This window comes from Telopea speciosissima, unplaced genomic scaffold (genome assembly GCF_018873765.1).
Source record: "Telopea speciosissima isolate NSW1024214 ecotype Mountain lineage unplaced genomic scaffold, Tspe_v1 Tspe_v1.0169, whole genome shotgun sequence".
NCBI lineage: Eukaryota > Viridiplantae > Streptophyta > Magnoliopsida > Proteales > Proteaceae > Telopea > Telopea speciosissima.
In genome coordinates, this window is record NW_025317505.1 from 27056 (window position 1) to 40239 (window position 13184).

A 13184-nucleotide genomic window follows, 5' to 3' on the forward strand; every position below is an offset into this window, starting at 1 on the left:
ACATTGAGATAGACAAACACTTCATCAAGGAAAAGCTTGAACAAGGCTCCATTTTAATTCTGTTTGTCACATTTGAGAATCAGTTAGCTGATGTTTTTACAAAGGGTTTAACTTGTAAGGTCTTTCATCCTATTGTATGCAAGTTGGGCATGGGGGATATCAATGCACCAACTTGAGGGGGAGTGTTAAGAATAGAATAAGTATACCACCTCGTAACGTGTGTAAGTGTACTACCTTCCGTAATTGATACCCTTTGCACTACATATCTGGCCTTTGCCATATGAGATAAGCCAAATCAATTTCAGAATCTTCTCTTCTCAACTAGAATGAACCTCATAGTTACTAAAACTAGGAAATACTAACTTTCCAGAACTACTAAAACAAAATAGATAATTTGACTAAATGGCTAAAAGAAAAGAGAAATCCAAAACCCTAATCCCAAAGGACCCCCCCCCCCCCCATAAAGAAAGGAAATACTATCCCTACAATCAGACCATAAAGATCTTTTTGAGTTTTCTTTTGGGGTGAATAAAAAAATTCATTACTAAAAGAAGGAGAAACAAGAGGGGCCCCAAGGGGGAAAGGATACACAAGGTACACAGCCCAACAAAATCAAAAAAGGAAACAGTCCTGCACTAAAATGAATGCGAGAGGCTACAAGACCTAACAATAAGGCGATTTCAGGGGGGAGTCAGAACATCTGAATAGCAAGGACAGAAGCTTACTTTTGACATCAAAAGAGATGGAGTCCCAAATCTGCTGAATGGATCTAGAGTTGAGGTCCATCTTTTGAGATTGTGTTCCTGTCAAATGTGGTGGATTGCGGCGCCAAACACAAGCTTACCCACTAAATCACAAACTGAAGAGCCACCATCTTTGGGTTTTCCTCTGTCAAGCCTATTTCTTTTAGACAGGCAGTTGATATGGCGCTACTTGAGTGCAGTTTAGTATGTTATCTCTTAGTGGTTTGTTGTCTTCATTGTTTCATCCTTATGAAAATGAAAATTCCCAAAAATGCATATGTAATATGGCTATTGGGAGACACTTGGGAATATCTTTTTCCCTTTATTTTATTTTATTTTGTTAAGAGGCAACAAGGAAGAATTTCATCAGTAAAATGTGAAAGGTAGTGTATTTGTACTAGACAGGCTTCGTAGAAATAATTACACATTGAAGTTAGGAAATACATTTAAACTTTTCACTAGAGCTCCAAGTGAAGAGAAATGATACGGCAGTGTGTGCTCCCTTGTAGTGGGTGCTATAAGAATCAAGGGGTTAGTGCTCCTTGTGGTGGGTGCCACTAAAGTGTATTATGTATTATAACTAGGCTAGATTTGGTTTTAGCCCAAGTAGCCATTTGCACCGTGGATGTAGCAATACACACGAACCAGATATACCTTGTGTTGTGATTGTCTCCCTGTGGTTTGCTTTGATTTACTGTGTGTTGCTTGTGGAGTGTGGCTTATCTGGTAGATGATGTGGATGTTGTGAAGTGTATGTGAATGTGTGGAAGACTTGCCATCACGAAGCACTGACTGGGTCCTCTCATGGGAAGAGATTTTGTGGGGCACAGATTCACCCCCCAGTGGGCCATTGTGTTCAACAATTGGTATCCAAGCCCGGTGCCAGTGAGCAGCTAAATCAGATTCCGGTGATCAGTAACGACGTCAGGAGAAGTGTATGCATCCAACAAGGCTTCTTTGTTTGATGGGTCTAATTATGCATTTTAGAGGTTAAGGATGGAGACCTACCTCGGTTCCTTGGGGTATAATGTTTGGAACTCGGTGATGAATGGCTACACCCCACCTACTACAACTCCCACAAATGTAACTGAGAAGAAAAAGTTCTAGTATGATTCCAAAGCAAAGAATGATATAATGAGTGGGCTAGTTGATAATTTACTAGTGAAGGTTATGGGCTGCAAATCCTGAAAAGAAATATGTGACAAGCTCAAAGGACACAGTTGGAAAGCTTGAAGATGAATGAGGAGGAGAACATAGAAGGCTACATGTTGAGGGTTAATGATGCAGTAAACGTTATCAGAGGACTTAGAGAAGAAATCATAGATTCAGTGATAGTGAAGAAGGTACTTGGATCCTTACCTCCCAAATTTGATACCAAGGTCTCCACCATTGAAGAGGCTAAGGACTTGGATGTGTTCAGCATGGATGAAATGCATGGCTCTGTAACTGCTTATGAAATGAGGATTTGCAAAACCAAACCCACTGTCAAGGAAGCAGGTTTCAAGGCACAGAAAAACCAGAAAGCCAAGCAAGAATCTGAGGATGAGAGCACTGATGATGAGATGGAGGCCCACTTTGTCAGAATTGAGAAAGTTGAAACTGCAAAGGAAACTTTCCTTTCAAGTGCTTCAACTGTGGAGGGGTGGGACATTTTACTGTAGCAGCAGCAAAGAATTCAATAACCAGTTCTTAGAAGAGAAGGAGAAAAGAGAGACGATTGAAGAAGAAGAGAATCCAATAGACCACAATAGGATTCAGTAATCTCCTATCGTGGTCATTGGTCAATACTTATAATATTAGAAATCAGACCTTTAGTAGGAATCCTACTAAGAATGTAAAACTAATTACAAGGAAAGAAAGATAACTAAAACCAACAACTAACAACTTAGACACAAGCCCTAACTCTCCTACCTTATACCACAGTAGGGATACTCCCCCTATCATGGTTAGCAACTAATAAACACACTACCGCAGGGTTAGACAATAATTCCATTGTGGTGGTACATATCTCAACACTCCCCCCTCATGCTTTGTATTGGGTGCTACAAGAATCTAGGCGTTGGTTCTCCTTGTGGTGGTTGCCATTAAAATGTATTGTGCATTATACCTAGGCTAGATTTGGGTAGTAGCCCAAGTAGCCATTTGCACCGTGGATGTAGCCACAATCGCCAACCGCATATACCTTATGTTGTGATTATCTCCCTCTGGTTTGCTTTGCTTTATTGTGTATTACTTGTGGTGTGTGGCTTATGAGGTGAATGTGGTGGATGATGTGGATGTTGTGAAGTGTTTATAAATGTGTGGAAAACTTGCCATCACGAAGCATTGAACGGGTCCTCTTGTGGAAGAGATTTTGTGAGGTGCTGATTCACCCCCCGGTGGGCCATTGTGTTCAACAAAATCCTTGCATCCTGAATCTCATCTTTGACAGGAATCTATGTTTGTACTTGTGTCCTGCACATACATAGAGAAGCACATTCAAATACAGTCAATTCAATTTCACTTTTGACTAGTTCTTCCGGAACTACTATTCTATTCAGTCAGCTTAATCAGATGCACACCTATTCCTACTCAAATTGCAATTGTGGAGGAAAATGTGCATTTTCTACTCATCTTGACATATTATCAGTCTTCAACTTTCTTTTCTACAAAAACATTAGTGAAGTTGTTAGCTTACAAGATCCATTAATAATGACAAATTACATTCGTAATCCAAATTTGCATTTTTCCAAGAACAAGAGACAAGGAGATATGGGAGAACTATCCAGAAAATTTATCTGGATATTCACTTAGACAAAATATCAGCATTTTCTTCAAAATATACCAAAAATTCCTCCAAAGTTCAATTATTTGCTCCAAAAGTATGATTCTTAGTTAAAAAAAGTCCAGCTGACATCAACTGTACAGAATGACCAACATCTTGTTGTAATTAAATCCAACTCTCTTTGAAGCTGACAAGGTTTATACCAGAAAAATCCTCAAGAATAGGTGACCAGAAACTGGTTTGCTAGAAGGTCAAAGGAGCTACCCGTATGTTCATAAATCTTTCTACCTCTTTTCTAAACCATCAATTGCATGGCAAGGGCCAGCAAGTTCTACAAACCATGTCCCTTAGGCCTGAAAATGCTTGTCAGCCAGGACTTACAAAGACAGCTAGTGAAGTACGACCAAACTCCGTGAATATTTCCATTGACAATATATTATGGGTGACCAACTTGATTATCAAGACCATATAACTTTGAAGGTATCTACTTAAAAGTATTTTTCGAATAGCAATGCAAATGTAGATTGTCTTCTCCCCAAAACCAAAGAGAATTTGTAAATTTGTTTAATGAAAGTAAAGAACAATTTTAAAACAAATAATTAAACAAAAACAGACATTACAATTTACATTTACATGTCAACTTTATTCTACATAAGAGGGAATTGTAAGATTTGTAACCACACTACAAAGATGTACAACCCAAATCTCTGAATTTCCTTAAACCACCATCAAAACCATGGAACCTTTTCTGTGCTTTCCTTTGGAAAGGGAAGGAAACATCCAAATTCCTCCATCCAATTAGCTGGATATCCATTTGCCTTCCCAAATCTGAAGGAGGCCTTGGCATCCGCCGTATCCGCGACTCCAATACGGCTGAAATTCTGAAGCTTATTTGGAAAATCTCCTCTAAGCATGACTCCTTTTGGATTCATTGGGTCTACTCCCATCTCCTCAAGAATGACTCCATTTGGACCGTCCCCACTCCTTCAGATTCCTCCTGGGTCTAGCGCAAGATCCTCCTCCTCGGCCCTTTAGCTCTTAGAGTTAGAGCCACCTACTCCTATATTGTTGATGGATCCTTTATCTCTCTCTGGCTTGACCCCTGGCACCCTCTACAATTCTTTGGGGCTAGATCAATTTACTCCACCGGCATCCCCAAGACCGCTCCCCTTTCCTCTATTATCTCTCATGGTTCCTGGTCCCCCCCTCCCCCTTCCCCTCACCCTCTCTCTGATCTGACATTCCCTCCCCCCCCCTCTCAATCGGACAAGGTTATTTGGCTCCCCTCCCTCAACGGCCTCTTTAGCTTTAGATCTACCTGGAACTTTGTTAGAACTCAGGCCCCTACTGTCCTTTGGCATAAGCTAGTCTAGTTCAAAGGTCACACCCCTCACCAAAGCTTCTTAGCCTGGAGAACCCTAAACCTTTTCCTCCCCACCCAAGCCTTCCTCCTTCATCGTGGAATCCTAGTCTCCCCTTCTTGCATCCTCTGTTGGAACGGTTCTGAAGACATTAACCACCTTTTCTTTGCTTGCCCATTTTCTTCTACCATCTGGCAAAAAGCCCTTTCTTCTATTTGGCCTCGCAATAGGAGACCCCTCCCCTTCGCTAGAGAATGGCTCAAGATGGTCATGACCTTCCCTGGATGTTCTATCTGCGACACTGTTGGTAGGCTTGTGTTTGGTGCAGCCCTCTACCACATTTGGATGGAGAGGAACCTTAGGAGATGGACGTCCAATTCTCAGTCCTTTGATCAGATTTGGAAAGCCATCTCTTTGGATGTTTCCTATAAGTTGACTCTTCTCCCCCAAAAGGCCTTTTGTGACTCCCTAAGGAATAGACATATTGTGTTTCCTGGGGTTTAGATAGTGCTCTTTTACGGCCCCCTCCATTTCTTAGTTTGGTTTGGGGCTTTTTTCTCCCCCCCCCTTTATTTTCCCCTTGTATATCCCCCCTCTCTCTTTTCCTCGTTTTGGTAATATATTATTTATCCACCAAAAAAAAAATCTAGAGAACCCACTTTGCCCAAAAAAATTTGGTATCTTCCTTTCCATATTCTCCAACACATAGAAGGTAGCAAGGTGCACAATATTCTTCCTTTGTCTACAAAGAATTTTTGCCAATAGTTGCACCATTTGGAATATTTCAGCTCCATTGACCCAGATTTAAATGTTTTAAGGACATAATTTAGCGTATCTGAGAGAGTAATGCATCTAATACAAGCATAAAAGCTGATGCCGAAGATGAGGTAGTGTAAGAAAGGAAAAAAGTAAGAGGGAAGATGAACAAGAAAATGTCATGAGACTCATCCAGATATACTAATTGGGAATGTTTGTGTTGTGGATGGCTGGGTGCAATAGATGATGTCAAACATGAAAGAAGGAAAAAATGAGATGCAATGACACAATAAAACATGAATGAGGATAAATAATGAGGTTCATTCTGATATATTGAAATGTGAAAAATTATCCTACAGATGCCCATTGGCTTTGTGGATGTTCAAATATATACAAGTATTACAAATTTCAAACACTACAGTATGCATCAGCTCAACTACTTCTATTTTTAATTCTCATAGTTGAATTCTTGCCTTATTGTGATGCGGAGAACGAGTAGACATGTCCACTCCGTTAAATTAATAGGAAACAGGTTAAGGATTTAATTTAACAGAGTGCTTGCGTCCTAAACTTGTTTCCTATTAATAGGAAACAAGTTAAGGAGACATCCGATAAAATTGGAACGATACAGAGAATATTCGCATGGCCCCTGCGCAAGGATGACACGCACAAATCGAGAAATGGTCCAAATTTTTACTGCTTCACTGCCAGGAGAGCTCTCTCTAACTGCCTTCCAACGCAGTCCTTTCTCCGTCATCGCCAGATCGCTGTCTCCCCTCTGTGTGGCTTGTGTTGGAATGCGGTGGAAGATATTGATCATCTCTTTTTTGTATGCCCTTTCTCCGCCTTTATCTGGAAAAGCATTTTAGCAAAATGCTGGCCAACAAGTAGGAGAATTCTCTCTTTCAACAGAGAATGGATCTGGGTGGACATGACTTTTGCCGGTTCTACTCTTTGCGACTCGATTGGCAAGCTGGGTTTTTGTGCGGTCATCTATCATATCTGGATGGAGCGTAATATCAGGAAATGGACTTCCAACTCCAGGAGTTTCACCCAGATTTGTGATTCCATTTCTTTTAAAATTAAAGCCAAGCTCTCTTTGGCTGCTCCCTCTATTTGTAATGATACCCCAAGGAACAGGATTATTGTTGCTTCCTGGTGTATCCCTACTATCTCTCTTTGATCCTCTGCCTCCCTTGTTTGAGGCTTTGGTCTTTTTGTGTTTTTGATTCTTTTTTCTTCCCCCCTTTCCGGGGCTGTTGTTGTGTTTTTTCTTCTCTTTGGTATTGAATTATTCTATTCACCCAAAAAAAGTTAAGGAGACACTTTGTACATTTTTTTTTTCTTCCAAAAGAGCTTCCCAAGTACACCAGGATGAAGAAATTACGGTCCAGCCATGCAAGTAGAGGACCTGGATGTAGTGCAAGAGAAAAATTCAATCAGTAAAACTTGCAGGTTGTCAAAACCAATGTGTGTGTACACACAAAAACACACACACACACACACATATATATATATATATATATATATATATATATATATATATATATATATATATAGAGAGAGAGAGAGAGAGAGAGAGAGAGAGAGAGAGAGAGAGAGAGAGAGTGCCAGTTCAGTAACCTACCATGCAAGGTTGTGATACATTTGCTGAAGTATATTTGGGAACTGAACTCGAAGCATTCTGGAAGAGAAATTGCAAAGAATGTAGTAAGCAATGGAACTATGCAAGAAAATCAAAGAAGCTTCAGATACACTTTTAATGATCCAAAAGTTTTTAATTATAAGCACATATGAACATCGGAATATTGGGTTGAATTCTGTTTACACAAGGCTTTACCACTTTTTAAGAAGCATTAAGTTTCTAGGATTGCAAACATTGCATAGAACATTATCACCATTCATTACTACCACTACTACTACTATGAGAAGCTTATCTGGTTAGCCCCTTAAAACATGAATATCAGTCACATGGCTTAATTTTATGGACAGCTCCAAGGTCCCCCACATACATGTCATGTTTCAAGCAAAATGGAGTTGGCAAAAGGAAAAATGAAGCATTAAAAATTCAGGACTATGGGAAGGTGCTACACAATACATGGAGGCTGAAAAATGCATGGGCACATGGACATACTAGGGAAGGTAATTGATTGAATTTGAGCCTGAAATAGCCAATCTATAACTTGCCCTTTCTATCCAACAGTCAGAATCCACCACATCATATTGCCGATGGCATAGTTATCAGAAGTAATGTCATTTGAACTAGGTAATGCACACAGAAATGTACCATCACATTAAAATCAATAGCCATAAAGGGTCATTTGGAATGAAATGTAATAACTCAACATGATAATGTAGACCAAATATTGAACTTGCCTATAAGCCAACCAGGTCTTACTCATTGGGGTTTTCTAGTAAAGCAATTTTTTGGGATTGATAGAATCTGTTTCTACCAGCTGGTGGTCCTTAGTTTCTCAGTGATGTAAATGCCCCCTTTTGTTCTGATGATGCATGTGTGTATACTTTTTTTTTTTTTTGGGGGGGGGGGTTTATAGCTTATATTGCAATTGTAATTATGTTCCTTTTTCTCTTTTTTTGAGAATTAATGTATTAATTCAAAATTATGTTGTCGCTAATAAAGAAAAAGGATTGGCATGGATCTGTCACTCATCTGCCCGCCCATTTGATAGATTTACTGCAAGTCATCTTTTATTTGTCATGCATAGATATTTTGTACTTTTTGGCTCTTAGTTGTTAATCATGTATAGTTTCAATGTTCCCTGTACTGACAATTTAAACTATTTACAACTTCCAGTTTTGACAAATTTTTACTGACAATCCTTCCCGTAAAATTTTCCCCCCAAAATTCCTTTATTTCCGGTCTCAAGAAAAACAGTGATATTAAAATTCCAAACTTTTCGTAAACCATATATTATTTCAACTTTTTCTTTCTACCTTTCTTTTATTTCACCTCAATTGCTTTGACATTACATCCTTCAATAAAACTAATATAATGAGAAGTTTTTTTTGGATGAATAAAAAATTCATAATCAAGAAGCCCAAGAAAGGGGAAAGAAAAAACAAGAGGAAAACAAGAAAAAGACCAGCAGCACCCAGCTCACCGAGGGAGGGACAGACAGATGCAAAATAGACAAGGGAAGACCCCAGGAGAGAACAATGAGCCTGTTCATCAGGGTATCTGAAACACTACATGGGGCAACAAGTGAAGCTTGGAGCCAACATCGAAGGAGATGGTGTTCCAAAAAGGAATGGGAGTTGGCGGTCCATCTTCGGAGATTGCGCTCCATCCAAATGTGGTTAATTGTAGGGCCAAAGGCAAGCCTGATGACGATATCACATATCGAGTTCCCAGAAAAAGCATATCCATCTAGATCCACTCCCGAGCAAGAGGGAGAATTCTTCTGTTGTGGGGCCAGCACTTGCACAGAATTCTCTTCCAAAAGGTGAAGGAGAAAGTGTAAGAGAAAAAAAGGTGATCCAACATCTTCCACTCCATTCTAACAAAGAACACAAGTCGGGGAGACAAGTTAAGTTTTAAAGATGGATCAATTCTAGTAAGCGAGGACAGATTTACAGCAAGAAGGAGAAGAAGGAGAGAAGAGAAGAGAGGAAGAAGAAGATAGGTTGAGAGAATCGTGTGTGTTAGGAGAGATTTCTCCTAACACCTATTTACTTCATTACTAACCACTTTAGGAAATTACCAAGGCCTCCCTAGGGAGGTAAAAGATAAAAAAAAATAATAGATAAAATTACAACTCCAGTGATTATAATAAAGCCATGGACTAAAGTACCCCTAATACATAAACTCAAACACTCCCCCTCAAGCTGGAGAAAAAATGTCATACATCCCAGCTTGTACAATAAGGTACTAAATAGATCAAGAATGAGACCCTTGGTGAAGATATCTGCTACTTGATCACTTGCCTTCACAAAAGGAGTACAAATACAACCAGAACCCAGCTTCTCTTTGATGAAGTGTCGATCAACCTTAATATGTTTGATTTGATCATATTGATGTGGGCAATACTTATGGTAGCTTTGTTGTCACAATAGAGTCTCATTGGTCCTGTAGTGTCAAAACTCAAGTCTTGAAGTAGTCTCTTCAGCCATATAAGTTCACACACTCCATGAGCCATGGCTCTAAATTCTGCCTCCATGCAAGATCTAGCTACAACTGGTTGTTTCTTGCTCCTCCAGGTAACTAGATTACCACCCACAAAAGTGCAGTACCCAGAGGTAGATCTCCGGTCAGAGACTGAACCAGCCCAATCAGCATCTGTGTAACCTTCGATCTACAAATGGTCATGCCTGACAAATAGAAGATCCTTTCCTAGGCAGGATTTCAAGTACCTAGTGATGCAATACACTACATCCAGATGTCCACTCCTAGGAGCATACATGAACTGACTCACCACCCCAACTGCATAAGTGATGTCTGGTCGAGTCAAGGAGTGATAGATTAGTTTCCCAACTAATCTTTGATACTTACCTGCATCTATGAGAGGAGAACCACATTCATCACCAAGCTTATGATTGGGATCAATTGGAGAGACTGCTGATTTACACCCCAACATTCCTGTCTCTTTTAGAATGTCCAAGATAAATTTTCTCTGGCATAAGTTGATTCCTTTCCTTGACTAGATACTTTAATACCCAAGAAGTATTTCAAGGGTCCAAGGTCTTTGATCTCAAAATGTTTAGCCAGATAAGACTTCAATCTCTTTATCTCAGCAACATCATTCCCAGTTACTACAATGTCATCAACATAGACAATGAGAGCTGTGACTGTACCATTTCCACTGTACCATCTGAACTATACTTGATGGTATAAACCCATCTGCATCCAACTGGAATTCTCCCCCTGGAAAGATTAACTAGTGTCCAAGTATTATTTTTCTCCAAAGCCACCATTTCCTCAGACACTGGTTGCATCCATTTTGGATCGGATAAGGCCTCTGTGACATTTTTGGGGATGGAAGAAGACTCAAGGGCAGTGGAAAAGGCAATACCTGTAAGAGATATAGAATCATAGGAGACAAACTGGGCTATGGGATTAGTACAGGCTCTCTTCCCCTTTCTCATAGCAATCGGAAGATCTAATTCAGGAGGAGAAGTGTTACCTGACTGGGGAGGATGTGGATCCAAAGAGGGGTTTTGGCAGGGCTGCTTTCCTTTTCCCTTCAAGCATTCACCTCTTTGGTATACAACATTTTTTAATCTTCCCTTGTGCTCTTTTTCCCTGATAGCATCACCACCACTACTAGCATCAATATCAACAACACCATCAGCATCAACATCCACTTCTTTGCATTTTCCAATATCAAATAGGAATACGGAAGTGGAGGTAGGCAAGGGAGATAGAAAAGGAATGACATCAGCATCCTGTTCACTTCTAGTACTGCTCTCCCCCTGAAGAGGATGCTGAGGGGGAGAAAAGTAGGGAATAGACTCAAAGAAACTGACATCTTTAGAGAGAAGTCGCCTTCAAGAAGGAGGGTGGTAACATTTATACCCTTTGGTTGAATCAGAGTAGCCCAAGAAGATGCACTTGACAGCTTTGGGGTCGAGCTTGGTGTGGGCTGATTTGTTGACATGAACATAACAAACACAACTAAAGACTTTTGGAGGCAAGGAGAAGACTGAGGATTGAGGAGAATAAAGTGCCATGGGAGATTTGGAGCCAAGGAGTGGAGATGGCATCCAGTTAATAAGGAAGGCAGCAGTAAGAAGTGCATCAGACCAAAAAGTCTTAGGCACATGCATACCAAAGAGAAGACTCCTAGTGATTTCCAACAAGTGACGGTTTCTTCTCTCAGCCACCCCAACATATGCCAGTTGATGGATAATGCCATTATCAGTAAAGAACTGTTGGAGCCCCCCCATACATGTATTCACCCCCCTTATCAGACCTAACAATTTGAATTCGAATACTAAACTGAGTACTGATAAATTGATAAAAATTCTTGAAAGCATCACAAACATCACTTTTTTGTTTCAACAAAACAGTCCAAGTGGACCTAGAATAGTCATCAATAAACGAAACAAAGTAACGAAATCCAGACAAAGAAGTAATGGGAGAAGGCCCCCAAACATCAGAATGAACAAGAGAAAAAGGAACAGTGGATCTATTACCATGATAAGGATAAGATGTACGAAAATGTTTAGCAAAAATACATGATTCATATTGAAAAACATGAGAAGAAGGAAAAGAAGTAAACAAATGGAGCAACTGTCTCCTCATACCAACAAAAGAGGGATGACCCAAATGTTAATGCCAAAGCACTACAAACTCCAAAGTACTACGGTCACTCTGACTACAAACATAAGTTACAGCAGTAGATAAATCAAGTAACCGTGGTTCAAGAAGGTAGAGTCCTCCTTTCTCAGTCCCACTGCCAATATCCCTCTTTGTCTCCAAATCCTGAAAAAGATAATAGGAAGGAAAGAAAGTGACACAACAATTTAAAGATTTGGTTAGGTGACTCACTGATAATAGGTTAGTAGCAAAATCAGGGACATGAAAAACAGACTTAAGAGAAATAGAGGAAGTAACCCTCACATTACCCTTACTAGAGACAAAAGAAAGGGAACCATCAACAACCCTTATCTTATCCCAGCCAGAGAAAATAGAATAGGAATCATAATACTGTGACATACCAGTCATGTGGTCGGAGGCTCCGGTCTCAGGTTTCATGGCGAAGAGTTCTCAGTCTCCCATTTCAGATATCCTGGATCAATAGTAGCAGGCTCCTTAATAGAGCCAGTAATATACCCCAACTTTCCCCTACTTCTCAGGGACATCTTCACCAAACGAGACCAGTCCAAGTAGTTGGTTGTGTCCAGCTTCACAACCGATATTTAGGTGTTGGGTTTATCAAAGGAAGCCATAGTGGGGAAACCACTAGCCGGAATTGGTCCACTGACCTCAGAATCAGTCACAGACATAGTAGACATGGTACCAAATTACCCAACAAATCAGAGTGGTGTCTTGCACAAATGGGGAGTAAACCTTACCCAAACACAAGCAAGATATCCAACAAACAAAGGGCAGTACACTGCCCAAGCAGTCACAGCAGCAAAAAAAGGAGGATACATCCGGATACATCCTTAATAAAAACCTAAACCAAACACCTCATGTGCATCCCAACTTCATTCCATAACAACCAAAGTCACTTAAGTAATGTAACTCCACAATTCACAGCAGCCATTCACCACATAACATCCAAAAAACTTCAAAACACCAACAAGAGTAACAAGATGCAAACCTTCCATTCTCATCAACTAATAACCATCAAATGCATTGGCTTCCACAAAAAAGATCAAACAAGAAGCAGAAACAGAGCTGGTGGTACCTTTGGAGCAGCAAAGAGTTGAGCAATGCTCCTCAAACTGCTTCTCTCTTCAACCGAGTGCTGGGGGGTTTGAAAGGATACCCCTAGGTGATCCAAAAGCATCAAACCTCATCCCAAAAGGTTGAGAGATGAGGAAGAAATTAAAAAAAAAAGCTGTAGAGGCTGGCGGTAACAATGGGTACAGCTG

The 13184-nt window shown here is 40.2% G+C and overlaps 1 non-coding gene across 1 annotated transcript; it reads left to right on the top strand.

Annotated features, from left to right (window-relative positions):
* Positions 1-6219: 6219 nt before the first annotated feature.
* LOC122647804 lies at positions 6220-6319 on the top strand. Its single transcript, XR_006330975.1, has one exon. It is a non-coding gene; the product is annotated as a U6 spliceosomal RNA (small nuclear RNA).
* The last annotated feature ends 6865 nt before the right edge of the window (positions 6320-13184 follow it).